The following is an 11,843-nucleotide window of genomic DNA, read 5'->3' as shown; positions in this document are numbered from 1 at the left end:
ATAATAGATTACACATATATCAAAACACACAAACGATAAACAAATACAGAATCAAATAATCTTAACAAAGTTGCACAGATACTCAGCTGATTGAATGGTGACAGGACGGTGTAGTTTTACGGGACGATACGCGCACACGGACGAATCACAGTTCCCAAGAAGATCACAGTTAACAGACGGATCACAGTTCACAGAAAATAAAAGACGGTCCAACAGTCACAGTTATATCTAGATCCCGCACGGCATGGCCGAATTACCGAGGATTCCTCAACTTTTTTTCCCACCGATCCCTGGCGTCTCTCTAACCTCGCAGACGACACTACCCATCCTGTCGCGCGCTATGACGTCACACATAAACATAAACACAAAACAGCTGATCATCATAACATCTCCCCCCTTAAAGAAAAGTTTGAGTAAACGAAAACTTTTACATTTTACAAAGTACACACACAAAAAATATTACACAATAAAATTTCAATCTACAACAATTCTTGACAAAGCATCAGCAATAATATTTTCTTTCCCTTTAATATGTTTAATCACAATGTTATGCTCTTGCAGTTCTAAACTCCATCTCATCAATCTCTGATTTTTATTTCTCATTTTGTTCACAAAGGTGAGAGGGTTGTGATCAGTAAAAACAACTACTGGATGAGCAGACGAATATAAATATACATCAAAGTGTTGCAATGCTAATAACATAGAAAGGCATTCTTTTTCAACAGTTGAATAGTTATGCTGACATTTAGAAAACTTTTTAGAAAAATATGCTACAGGATGACAAACATCATCTTCATCCTCTTGTAACAATACAGCACCACATCCCACATCACTTGCATCAATTTGTAACACAAATTCTTTGTCAAAATTTGGTGATGAAAGAACTGGAGAGACCATAAGAATGGCTTTGATTTTTTCAAATGCCTGCTGGCATGCTTCATTCCAAATAAATTTAGTACTCTTCTTCAAAAGACATGTCAATGGGTTTGCAATAGTTGAAAAATTGGGACAAAACTTCCTATAATATCCCGCCATTCCAAGGAATCTCATCAGTTCTTTCTTACATTGCGGTACTGGAAATTTTACAATTGCATCAACCTTTGCAAGAACAGGCTTTACATGGCCATTACCTACAACATGACCAAGGTATTCTACAATAGCATGGCAGAATTCTGTTTTCACAAGACTAACAGTTAAATTTGCACCTGACAATTTCACAAACAATGCTCGAATATGTAACAAATGTTCTTCAAAAGTATCACTATGCACAATCACATCATCAATATACGCTTCACTCTCATTCAGATCACAAATCAAATGATTAATCATTCTTTGAAAGGTCGCAGGCGCATTCTTCATACCAAAAGGCATGACCTTATATTGATAAAAACCTTTGGGAGTAACGAAAGCAGAAATCTCCTTAGCCCTCTCAGTTAACGGGACCTGCCAATACCCTTTTAAAAGGTCGAACTTACTTACATATTTGGCACAACCAATTTTGTCAATGCAATCCTCAATTCGAGGTATAGGGTAAGAATCTGTCTTTGTTACTGCATTTACCTTGCGGAAGTCAGTGCAAAACCGAAATGAACCATCTGGCTTGGGAACAAGAATACAAGGGGAACTCCAAGGACTATTGCTATGTTCAATTATGTCATGTTCTAACATGTAAGCTATTTCTGAATGACAATGTTCTTGTTTCACAGGGTTTATTCTATAAGGATGCTGTTTAATGGGAGATGAATCTCCAACATCTACATCATGATATACCAAATTTGTCTTTTGGGGTACATCAGGGAACAAGTCTGAAAATTCTTGTATAAGATTTGTAAGCTTCAATCTTTCAGTGTCATCTAAGTGAGCAAGTTTTAGCTTTAGATTAGCTAAAATGTCAGAGTTCTTCAACTTTGGTGTAGACTGATCTTGACTCCAGTTCTGATTTGTAGTATATGTAATTGAAGAGTTTGATGCAACTACTTGTTCTGATTTGCAATAGTGTGGATCTTGTCTGTCATGATATTGTTTAATCATGTTAATGTGGCAGAGCTGTTTGCTCTTGCGTCGACCTGGAGTTTTGATGATGTAATTAACATCATTGACCTTTTGCTCGACCTCAAATGGGCCAAAATACTTAGCACGCAATGGTTGACCTGGAATGGGTAATAAGACAAGGACTTTGTCTCCAGACTTAAAAACTCTAGATTTACTATGCTTGTCATACCAAGTTTTCATTTTTGTCTGACTTACCTTTAGATTCTCTCTTGCCATGGTCCATGCTTGAGAAATTCTCTCTTTGAATTTAGACACATAATCTAACAGACTTGTCTCAGTTTCTGGACCTAACCACTTCTCTTTTAAGAGTTTTAATGGGCCACGCACAGTGTGACCATATACAAGTTCAAAGGGACTAAAACCCAAAGACTCTTGTTTAGCATCCCTAACAGCAAATAATAGATAGGGGATCCCCTGGTCCCAATCTTTCTCATTTGACAAACAATATGTACGCATCATAGTCTTTAAGGTCTGATGAAACCTCTCAAGAGCCCCCTGGGATTCTGGGTGATATGCACTTGAAGTGTGATGTTTGATACCTAACTCACACATGACTTCTTTAAAGACTTTGGATGTAAAGTTAGATCCTTGATCCGACTGTACTGATAGGGGTAGCCCTACATTGGTGAAAAACTTTGTCAAAGCATTCACAATTGTTCTTGACTTAATATTGCGCAAAGGAATTGCTTCAGGGAATCGTGTAGATGCACACATGATTGTCAACAGGTACTGATTACCTACCTTAGTTTTGGGTAATGGGCCTACACAGTCTATAATGACCTTGGTGAAGGGTTCATCAAATGCAGGGATTGGATTTAAAGGAGCAGGAGGGATCTTTTGATTGGGTTTCCCTACAACTTGGCACACATGACAGGACCTACAGTACTCAACTACATCCTTTCTCATCTTAGGCCAAAAGAAATGAGCCAAAACCCTACAGTAAGTTTTCTTAATGCCCAAGTGACCTGACATAGGCGTGTCATGAGCGAGACCTATGACTGTTTGTCTGTATGCCCTAGGTACTACTACCTGATGGTGGACTTGCCACTCATGATCTACAGGAGCATCACGGGGACGCCATTTTCTCATAAGAACACCTTGATTCTTATAATAACAAATAGGGACCTTTTCTGCCTCCTCAGGAGACAAGACCTGTGTACTTAGACCTTTAGTTTCTAAATCTGATTCTTGCTCAGATATCAGCCTATCCCTAGTAAGAGGTGTCTTATCAAACATTTCATGTAAACCCAACACATCATCCTTAGATGCATGCTGATGTTGGTTCTCAGAGGAAGTATGACTTTCTGATTTCAACAAATTGGACATAAATGTCTCATTTAGACCAATATTTAAGTCATTTCCCTTATCTAAACCCTCCCGACTTATCTTCAGATCAGGATCTCTAAGTTTCTTAGCCATGGCTCTAGTGACTGCACAAGAAGGAAATAACTCTTTATTCTCCTCCTCCCCTATGATACCAGGCCTATTACAAACAACTGGATCAGGAACAACCTTGCCCCCTGCCAAATCATTTCCTAACAGAAGAGATACACCCTTAACAGGTAAAGTAGGTCTAACCCCAACGACTACATTTCCAGAGACTAAATCTGATCTTAAACCTATCTCATGTAGAGGAACTTTCACAAATCCCAACTCTACACCCTGAATCAACACATCGGAACCAGTATATGATTTCTCAGACAGTGGCAGCACGCCCTCTAGAAACAAAGACTGAGAAGCACCTGTGTCCCTCAAAATTTTAATAGGGTGTAAGTCAGTACCATCTAAAGACACAAAACCATCAAACACAAATGGTATAAATTCCTCCCTAAGAATATCAGATTCAGACTTTACTTGGGGGTTTTCAAACTTGCTACAGACAAACTTACCTTGTACAGAAGTAAGAGCACTGGGACTGGGACTATCAGAATTTAACTTCTTTCTCTGTAATGCCCAACATTCTGATTTAATATGGCCTTTTCTCTTACAATAATTACACATAGGACCTGACTTGGTAGTCATGTCATTCTTGTCAGTGACTTTCACTTGCTCGGATGAAGTTGATTTTGAACCAAGTGTTACCTGTGAATTGTCTGGTCGCCCACGAGAATTGTCATTATTTGAACTTCTCTGCTTTGTAAATGACCCTTTATGAGTAAGTGCATAATCATCAGCTGCAGTAGCAGCCTGCTCCAAGTTTTCAACTTTTTGTTCATCTAAATATGTTTTAATTTCTGGATGAATGAAATTTTTGAATTCTTCAATCAAAATAATTTGCTTTAACTTTTCAAAGTTTGAACCCACATGCTTAGAAGAGCACCATCTTTCAAACAAATTCTGTTTTTCTCGAGAAAATTCAACATGAGTCTGTTCATTGAATTTCTTATAGTTGCGAAACTTTTGTCTATAAGCTTCTGGCACAAGTTCATATGCTTTTAAGACATTCTCTTTGATAATATCATAATCTGAACTTTGGTGCAGTGACAATGCCCCATAAATTTCACGAGCTTTTCCGATAAATGTACTTTGAAGCAAAAGTGGCCATATTTCTTTAGGCCAATTTAGATTTTGTGCCACTTTCTCAAAATGAATAAAGTACTTGTCAACGTCTTTCTCTTGAAATTTAGGAACAAGTCTTATATTTTTTGCGACATCAAAGTCAGGTTTAGATCTAGCATTTGCCTCAGCTTCTTCTCTTTTCAATCTTTGAGTGTCAAATTCTAATTGCTTCATTGACAATGCATGCTCATGTTCTCTTTCACTTCTCTCTTTTTCATACTCTCTCTCTTGTTCTCTGGCCAATCTCTCCTGTTCTCTAATCAACCTCTCTTGTTCAAATTTTTCTCTTTCATATGCACGTCTTTCTCGCTCTTGCTCTATCTCTAATTGTTTAAATTGCAACTCAAATTCATAATCTTTTTTCACAGGCTTTTCTACTTCAACAACTAATGACATAGCACTTGACTCTAAAATCCCTTCTTCTACCAAATACTGCACAACAACATTTCTTATCTCTGCTTTTCTAGAACTACGTTTCACATTCAATCCAAACTTTGTTACAAACAAAAACAGTTCATCTTTTGTAAGATGTTGAAGCCTGCTTGCGTCAGGAGATTTCAAAAAATCCTCTACGCTAAAAACCATTTTGACTGGCGTTTACAAAAATATTTCAACAAATTATACAAAGTTAATAAAAATATTCGAGATATCGACCCCTTTTAGTATTTACCAAATAAAATGCCGAATGTTCGATATCCCGGACGAGCCCCCAATTTGTAACGTGCGCCGAACTAGAAATCTAAAATTAGCCCAAAACTTTCCCCAATTCTTAATATAGCTACACTTACAAAAGACACCAGTCAAAACGATTAACGTTTACACATTTAATAATAGATTACACATATATCAAAACACACAAACGATAAACAAATACAGAATCAAATAATCTTAACAAAGTTGCACAGATACTCAGCTGATTGAATGGCGACAGGACGGTGTAGTTTTACGGGACGATACGCGCACACGGACGAATCACAGTTCCCAAGAAGATCACAGTTAACAGACGGATCACAGTTCACAGAAAATAAAAGACGGTCCAACAGTCACAGTTATATCTAGATCCCGCACGGCATGGCCGAATTACCGATGATTCCTCAACGTCTTTTCCCACCGATCCCTGGCGTCTCTCTAACCTCGCAGACGACACTACCCATCCTGTCGCGCGCTATGACGTCACACATAAACATAAACACAAAACAGCTGATCATCATAACAAGAGCTTCATATAAAAATAAAGGAACCCATCCAAAGGTAAAATATATGGATGTTTTCTTTACCAAATTATAGTTTATAGTTTAACAATTTGAATCTGAATAGTTGATGTAGATATTGGGTGGATTTGTTTACCATCCTTTAAGTAGATCTGATAATTAACTGTTTTCTTTATTAAAATATAGTTTAACAATACTACTGGAGAAACGTTGCCATTATAAGTCTAAGAAAGTTAAATGATCGCTTGCTGATATTTATTGTTGTTAAAGTAAATAAGGAACATAAAGAATGAATGAGGATGGCACTGGTAATATTAAAATATGGACTTAGTTTTATTTGTTAAACCTCCTTTTAAAGTCAACCAGGTTTGTATAAAAATCTATGAACCTGTCAATAGTAAACAAAACATAATTATTAAGCAACCAACAAACACAAAACAAATAGGCTCTTTATTGTGGGAAAACATCTGAGCAAAATCCATGGTTTTAATGCTATTGAAGCAAGATATTAGCCCATTAGCTAATTCTACTTTTTGAGGTTACAATACCTTATTTATGAAAGAACGTATTTTATAAATTATCCCAGTAACTCATAGTTTTGATATCTAAGCTATAGTATTTCATATCTAATATATGTGAACAGTTAGTTATTGTTACCATATTGAATACTTGTAGTTAGAGAGTACTACCATTATCAGAGTGATCAGAATTGTGAAACATTGTTCCACAAACAGGTGATCGTTGCAAAGTTATATTTTTATGTTTATTATATGTATCATGATATAATGTAATCTACAAAGGAGCTACATTAAAAACTTGTTTTTATTTAATCAAATATTGATATTGATAATGATGTAGAACATATTTCTATATTTTTGTAAATTGTGTTCAAGAGCAGTAACTCTTCTTGACACTGTAAGAATTATGCATTATACTCATAGTTATCCTTCTTTACAAATAGTTTGATTAGTGAACTCTGAGCAGTAATGTATTTCATGAATATATATTTGAATATGATTGTACATTTTTATGCTGAAACTTATTGTAAACATTGATCATTTTTATGCTGATATCTATCAGTTATATTACAGGGTTTAATCCTTTAATCCCTATACATGTATCTGAATAAATGAAGAACCCTTAAGTGGACTTGTTGATCTTTGGGACAACCCACTGTCACAAATGTAAAATGTTTGAGTGTATGTGTGTCGATTTAAAGTGGTAGAAAACACTAACTAAATAGAAAAAAAAGAGTTAGATATTATTTATTGTAATTTGATAAACTTTTATTAATTTACATTTATATTATATTTTCATTTATTACCTATTTAATCAAAATCTCACCTACTACACACTTAACGTCCAAATCCAGATCACGTTGTTTGATCTTATTGACTACATTGAGCTGTCCGTCCATTGTAAAAAAAATTCACTGAGAATCAAAATCATACCCCCACCCCCATCCCCCGGGGGATTGTTTTGAGTGTAATTAAAAAAGTCAAAACAAATTATCAGACAAATACATCAGTCTTAACAATAGTCCGAGATAAATGTGTCTGATAAAGCATGCGTTTTATTTGCTAACCTAGCCACAATATTAAATGTTTGGCCTATCTGGTTATCTTTAACGTTCATACCTACATACATATCAAACAAATAAGAACATCATTAAAACATGTCCTGCTGAGAGAGAGAGAGAGAGAGAGAGAGAGAGAGAGAGAGAGACTACATGTCTGAGAGTAAGTAAGATGCACATGTTTACATGTATAAGAGGAAGTCTCAGAGAGAGAGAGAGAGAGAGAGAGAGAGGGAGAGAGAGAGAGAGAGAAATGTAAACAAACATACATACTGTAGATAATAATGGAGTGTTTGTGTACTTCACCTTTTATATTTGAAGATTTCAAAAAAAGGTAATAGTCCGTCTTTGACCTTATTTAGGGATTAAACCTAAAAAGAAAAGCTACGAGGAAAATTGATCACCTATGCTCAAATGAGGAAATTAATAAGCGTTAAATAAAATATTAACAACACCCCATCCCCTAGTAAAATCAAGCCCCCGTAAAAATTGCCAAAAAAGAAATCAAAATATATACAAATCCAGCTTGTTTAAAAAAAATGAGAGTACTGCTGTACTTAATCTTTAGATGTTTATCATCAACTTATTATTTATACAAGCAGTTTCCGTATACAGACTGTACTTGTTAAAGTCACGTGACCATACAAACTTCCGACCAACAGACTTTGGTGTACGCAAAGAAAGCCCTGACCTAACTGCGCTACAAAATCTCGAATAACCTCTACCTCTGTTCTACAAGTAACAAGTGTGTCTTTAACAAGTCTAATGCGGTAAGTAAAAAGTATTTATTTTTTAATGATTTTGAAACACAACTCTACATCTGCATATAATATCAATACGGAAGTTAAATCATATATCTTATATATAAGTTATTGCACGTTTATGTATATTCTTATTTAGAGTAGTCCTTAATCTTTATTGAATACATGTATTGCCAACCGTATTTATCGACTAAAATAAATTCTAAAATGTCGATATATTTCACGACTTTATAAAGTAGGTACGTGCATGGCCATTCATCCCTCTCTTATTACTCAGTTTCCTCGATCAAAAATGGCGACCAAAAAAACCCCTGCTGAACAGAAAGTAGTTCAGCTCGTTGAGATAATTATTCATTTTATGGTTTGATAAAGAATACAATTTGTGTGTTATGATACCATGAATACTCTTATTGTCTTACTCTTATGTCTGATTTCATGCCTTCATTGTGCAAATTGCTAAAATTGCGCTTACGTGTCATCTGAATTTTAATTTGCACTAACTTTTGCAATATATTTGAAGTATTACAAAAGGAGATTGGCACAACAAATTCCCTTAAAAAAAAATAGCACCAACGATAGCATTATTGTGCTATATGTTATGATATATATTATTAAATTTCAAAGCCGTACACTTGTTACTCTTTCTTTTCTTTTCTTAACTTCTGGCAAACTCCTTCAAATATTCATTTTATCATAATGCCATAAAGGAACAGTTGCAGCTATAGGACATGGAATAGCTTGCTCACAATGAAGATCCAATCCCACAATTTATCTTTCGAAAAATCAGTAATGGGGTACTGCATGTATGTTGTAGAAAGAAAACAAGAGATATTTATAAAAAGGGATGGGTTGATTGATTGATTGATGGGTTGATTGATTGATTGATTGAGAGAGAGAGAGAGAGAGAGAGAGAGAGAGAGAGAGAGAGAGAGAGAGAGAGCGGCAATGACACTGCACTTGGAGAACAATATAGACAATACTGTGCAAAAATGAAAAAAAAGAAAAGAAACGCACATTTACACAGGCAGCTATACAAAATATAAATATAAATATATACATGTATAATAAATATAACATATTAAAAGCAACTGGTGAGTTAAAAAAATAAACTTGAAACTGAAACTAAATATATAGTATACGTGGTTTGTCTTTAACTGTCAAATATTTTGATAATCTCTGAGCGAAATAAGGAAGTAACATGTAGTATGAGGAAGGATGAGTCAGATTTGAATATCGACCTGCATCCATTGTATCTACCACAATGTGTCTCTAACACATTATTACGGCCCATAAAACAGGAAAGAGCTTCTTCACACAAGAGATCTAAGTTGTTTTCTCGTCTGGTTTAGTTGAATAAGCGGCTCTCTAAAAACATCAGTACATGCTTTATTTAGTTCCAAATTCAAATGAAAATTGTTATTATGGAATTGCTGAATAAATGAACTGTCAATGTACAGTAAACTTTTTTCTTTCATTCTTGCTTTCTTTCAGGCTTTCGTTTCGAAACTGAGTATCTCTCTCTCTCTCTCTCTCATCAATTATTGTAATAACTAAAATAAATCAATGCAATAACTAGAAATAGGAAATAACATTGCTGTAAATTATTTATGGTGAGCAAAATGTCATTTGTTCACAGCAACGTATTTGTGGTATTTGTTATAGTATAATGTGTTTTCCATAACAACTAAAGAATCGAATTTAATACGGAAGATAATCAATATTTATAGCATAAGAAACGGATAAGCACAAAGATTCAACCAAGCGACACAGTTAATATTTATGCACCTCAATGCAATCTATCAGCATAAAAAGGCACGTATCCATGAATTGATTTGATTTGGTCGTAATAATCTTCTCTTAAGATTTGTTTATTTGTTTTTGTTTTGTTTCGTTTTGTTTTTGTTGCTTTTCTCATTTTTAGGAGGGGCTGGGGGGTTAAGTGTATCAATGTGTTGGTATATTAGTAAACGAAAGAGAAAACCATTATAAATTCATGTGTATAATGCGATATCTCATGAATCAGTTTACGGGCGCTTACTCAGAATAATGAGTGATATGTTACAAATATACCATAATCATCTTCCATTTAAAAATATGGGGAACACCACTACATCACGTGACGACGGCTTTGAATTGTGGGTCTATTTTCCTTTCCTTTTTGCCGTGTCACTCCACAGATTGATCTCGAGAAAAGAGCGAACATTTACACGTGCACTTTATTTAATTATTAGAGAGGTTTAGCAGACCAACGTGTACGTGTACTTGTACGTGTAGGTTACAAGTTAGAACTACCCGTACCAGCTCAATTACTTTTCTTGTTTAGCAGTTGTAACGTGTACTTGTACGTTTAAATGTTTTAATGTAATTATGGATATCCTCTCCTACTAAGCTGAGAATGTTGGTTATAAACGAAAAGTAGGAATTCTGCATGTGTTAATTTTATTAAACATCATTTATTATATATGCACATTTTTATTTATCGCAAATGAATAAGATAACGGAGCCATTGCATGTTTTGGAGGAAGAGATGCGTGAAATAAAACTCCAATAACATATTAAACGCTAATGAAAATTTATGTTGGTAGATATCACTATTCGCATTGAATATTCAGGCTTAAGAAAAGTTAACATATTTTTTAAAATTAATAGACAACAGGGAAACAGAGGCTACAAGTTCGACCTTACGGGTACTTTGCAATTTACACGTATGTTCATTCGGGTACATACGTGTAGAAATTCGTCATTACACAAACTGATGACGTAATGCACATATTTTCCGTTCTACACGTACACGTACGCGTACACGTTGGTTTGCTAAACCTCTCTAATAACAAAGCACCACATTCTCACTTCTTGCAATTGATACATTGAGAAAACAGAATTGTTGATGGTGGCTTATTAAACCTTATGATATATTTATACACCCATTATCAAGAAGATCTAAAACAGCGTTATCAACAAATTCTGCATTTTTAATGATCATTTTTTCGGAGTTGATTTTAATCAACTCTCCTATACACTTATTGGGGCAAAGCGAAAGTGAAACAGTGTTTGGACCTAAGCACAAATCAATACCGCTGACAACACTTAGTTCTTGAAAATAATCGATAAATTCGATGCTATTTATTCTGAAGCATTGTTTTCAAGAAATTTTATTTATTAATACCAAGAAAATAATAAGATTTTAAATTGTACAAACAGTGTTATTTTTTAAAGTCGTATATATTCCTACGCTAGAGTTCAATGTAGTCTCGTTCAAACAGAGGCTTGGCTGTCTCCCGTAATATCCGACAAAACAGTCTCTCTTGCGGAGATAAACGGAGAGAGGCGAGCGTTTGGTTGAACATGACAAGAGTTCACTCTTGCCTGGATCCATACAATTTCTCAGAAATATTTCGATTACTGATACTACTTGCCAGGCAAAATCACATATCGTTGATTTTGAATAAATGATAATTGATAAAATCAACTCCCATCAGTACTTCAGTACTTTGATTTTCAATTAATACTCAATTAATTCTCGTTGGAAATTCTTTTAAAGGAATTGTATACCCAAATTTTATGACATTCAAAATGAAACTATTAGCATTACAAATATTTTGTTTAGCTTTTATTTAACGCTGATAACTTTAGCATTTTTTTTTCTTATTTATTTTTTTCATGCAGTTCAAACATATTCTTAAC

General features: G+C 34.7%; 1 pseudogene; it reads left to right on the top strand.

Annotated features, from left to right (window-relative positions):
• LOC128171437 (talin-2-like) overlaps nucleotides 1–11,843 on the top strand; it is a 333,309-nt pseudogene that overhangs the window by 158,572 nt on the left and 162,894 nt on the right.

This window comes from Crassostrea angulata, chromosome 2 (assembly GCF_025612915.1).
Source record: "Crassostrea angulata isolate pt1a10 chromosome 2, ASM2561291v2, whole genome shotgun sequence".
Lineage (NCBI taxonomy): Eukaryota > Metazoa > Mollusca > Bivalvia > Ostreida > Ostreidae > Magallana > Magallana angulata.
The sequence above is the reverse complement of the archived record's forward strand: the minus strand, read 5'-3'. Positions and strand labels throughout refer to the sequence as shown.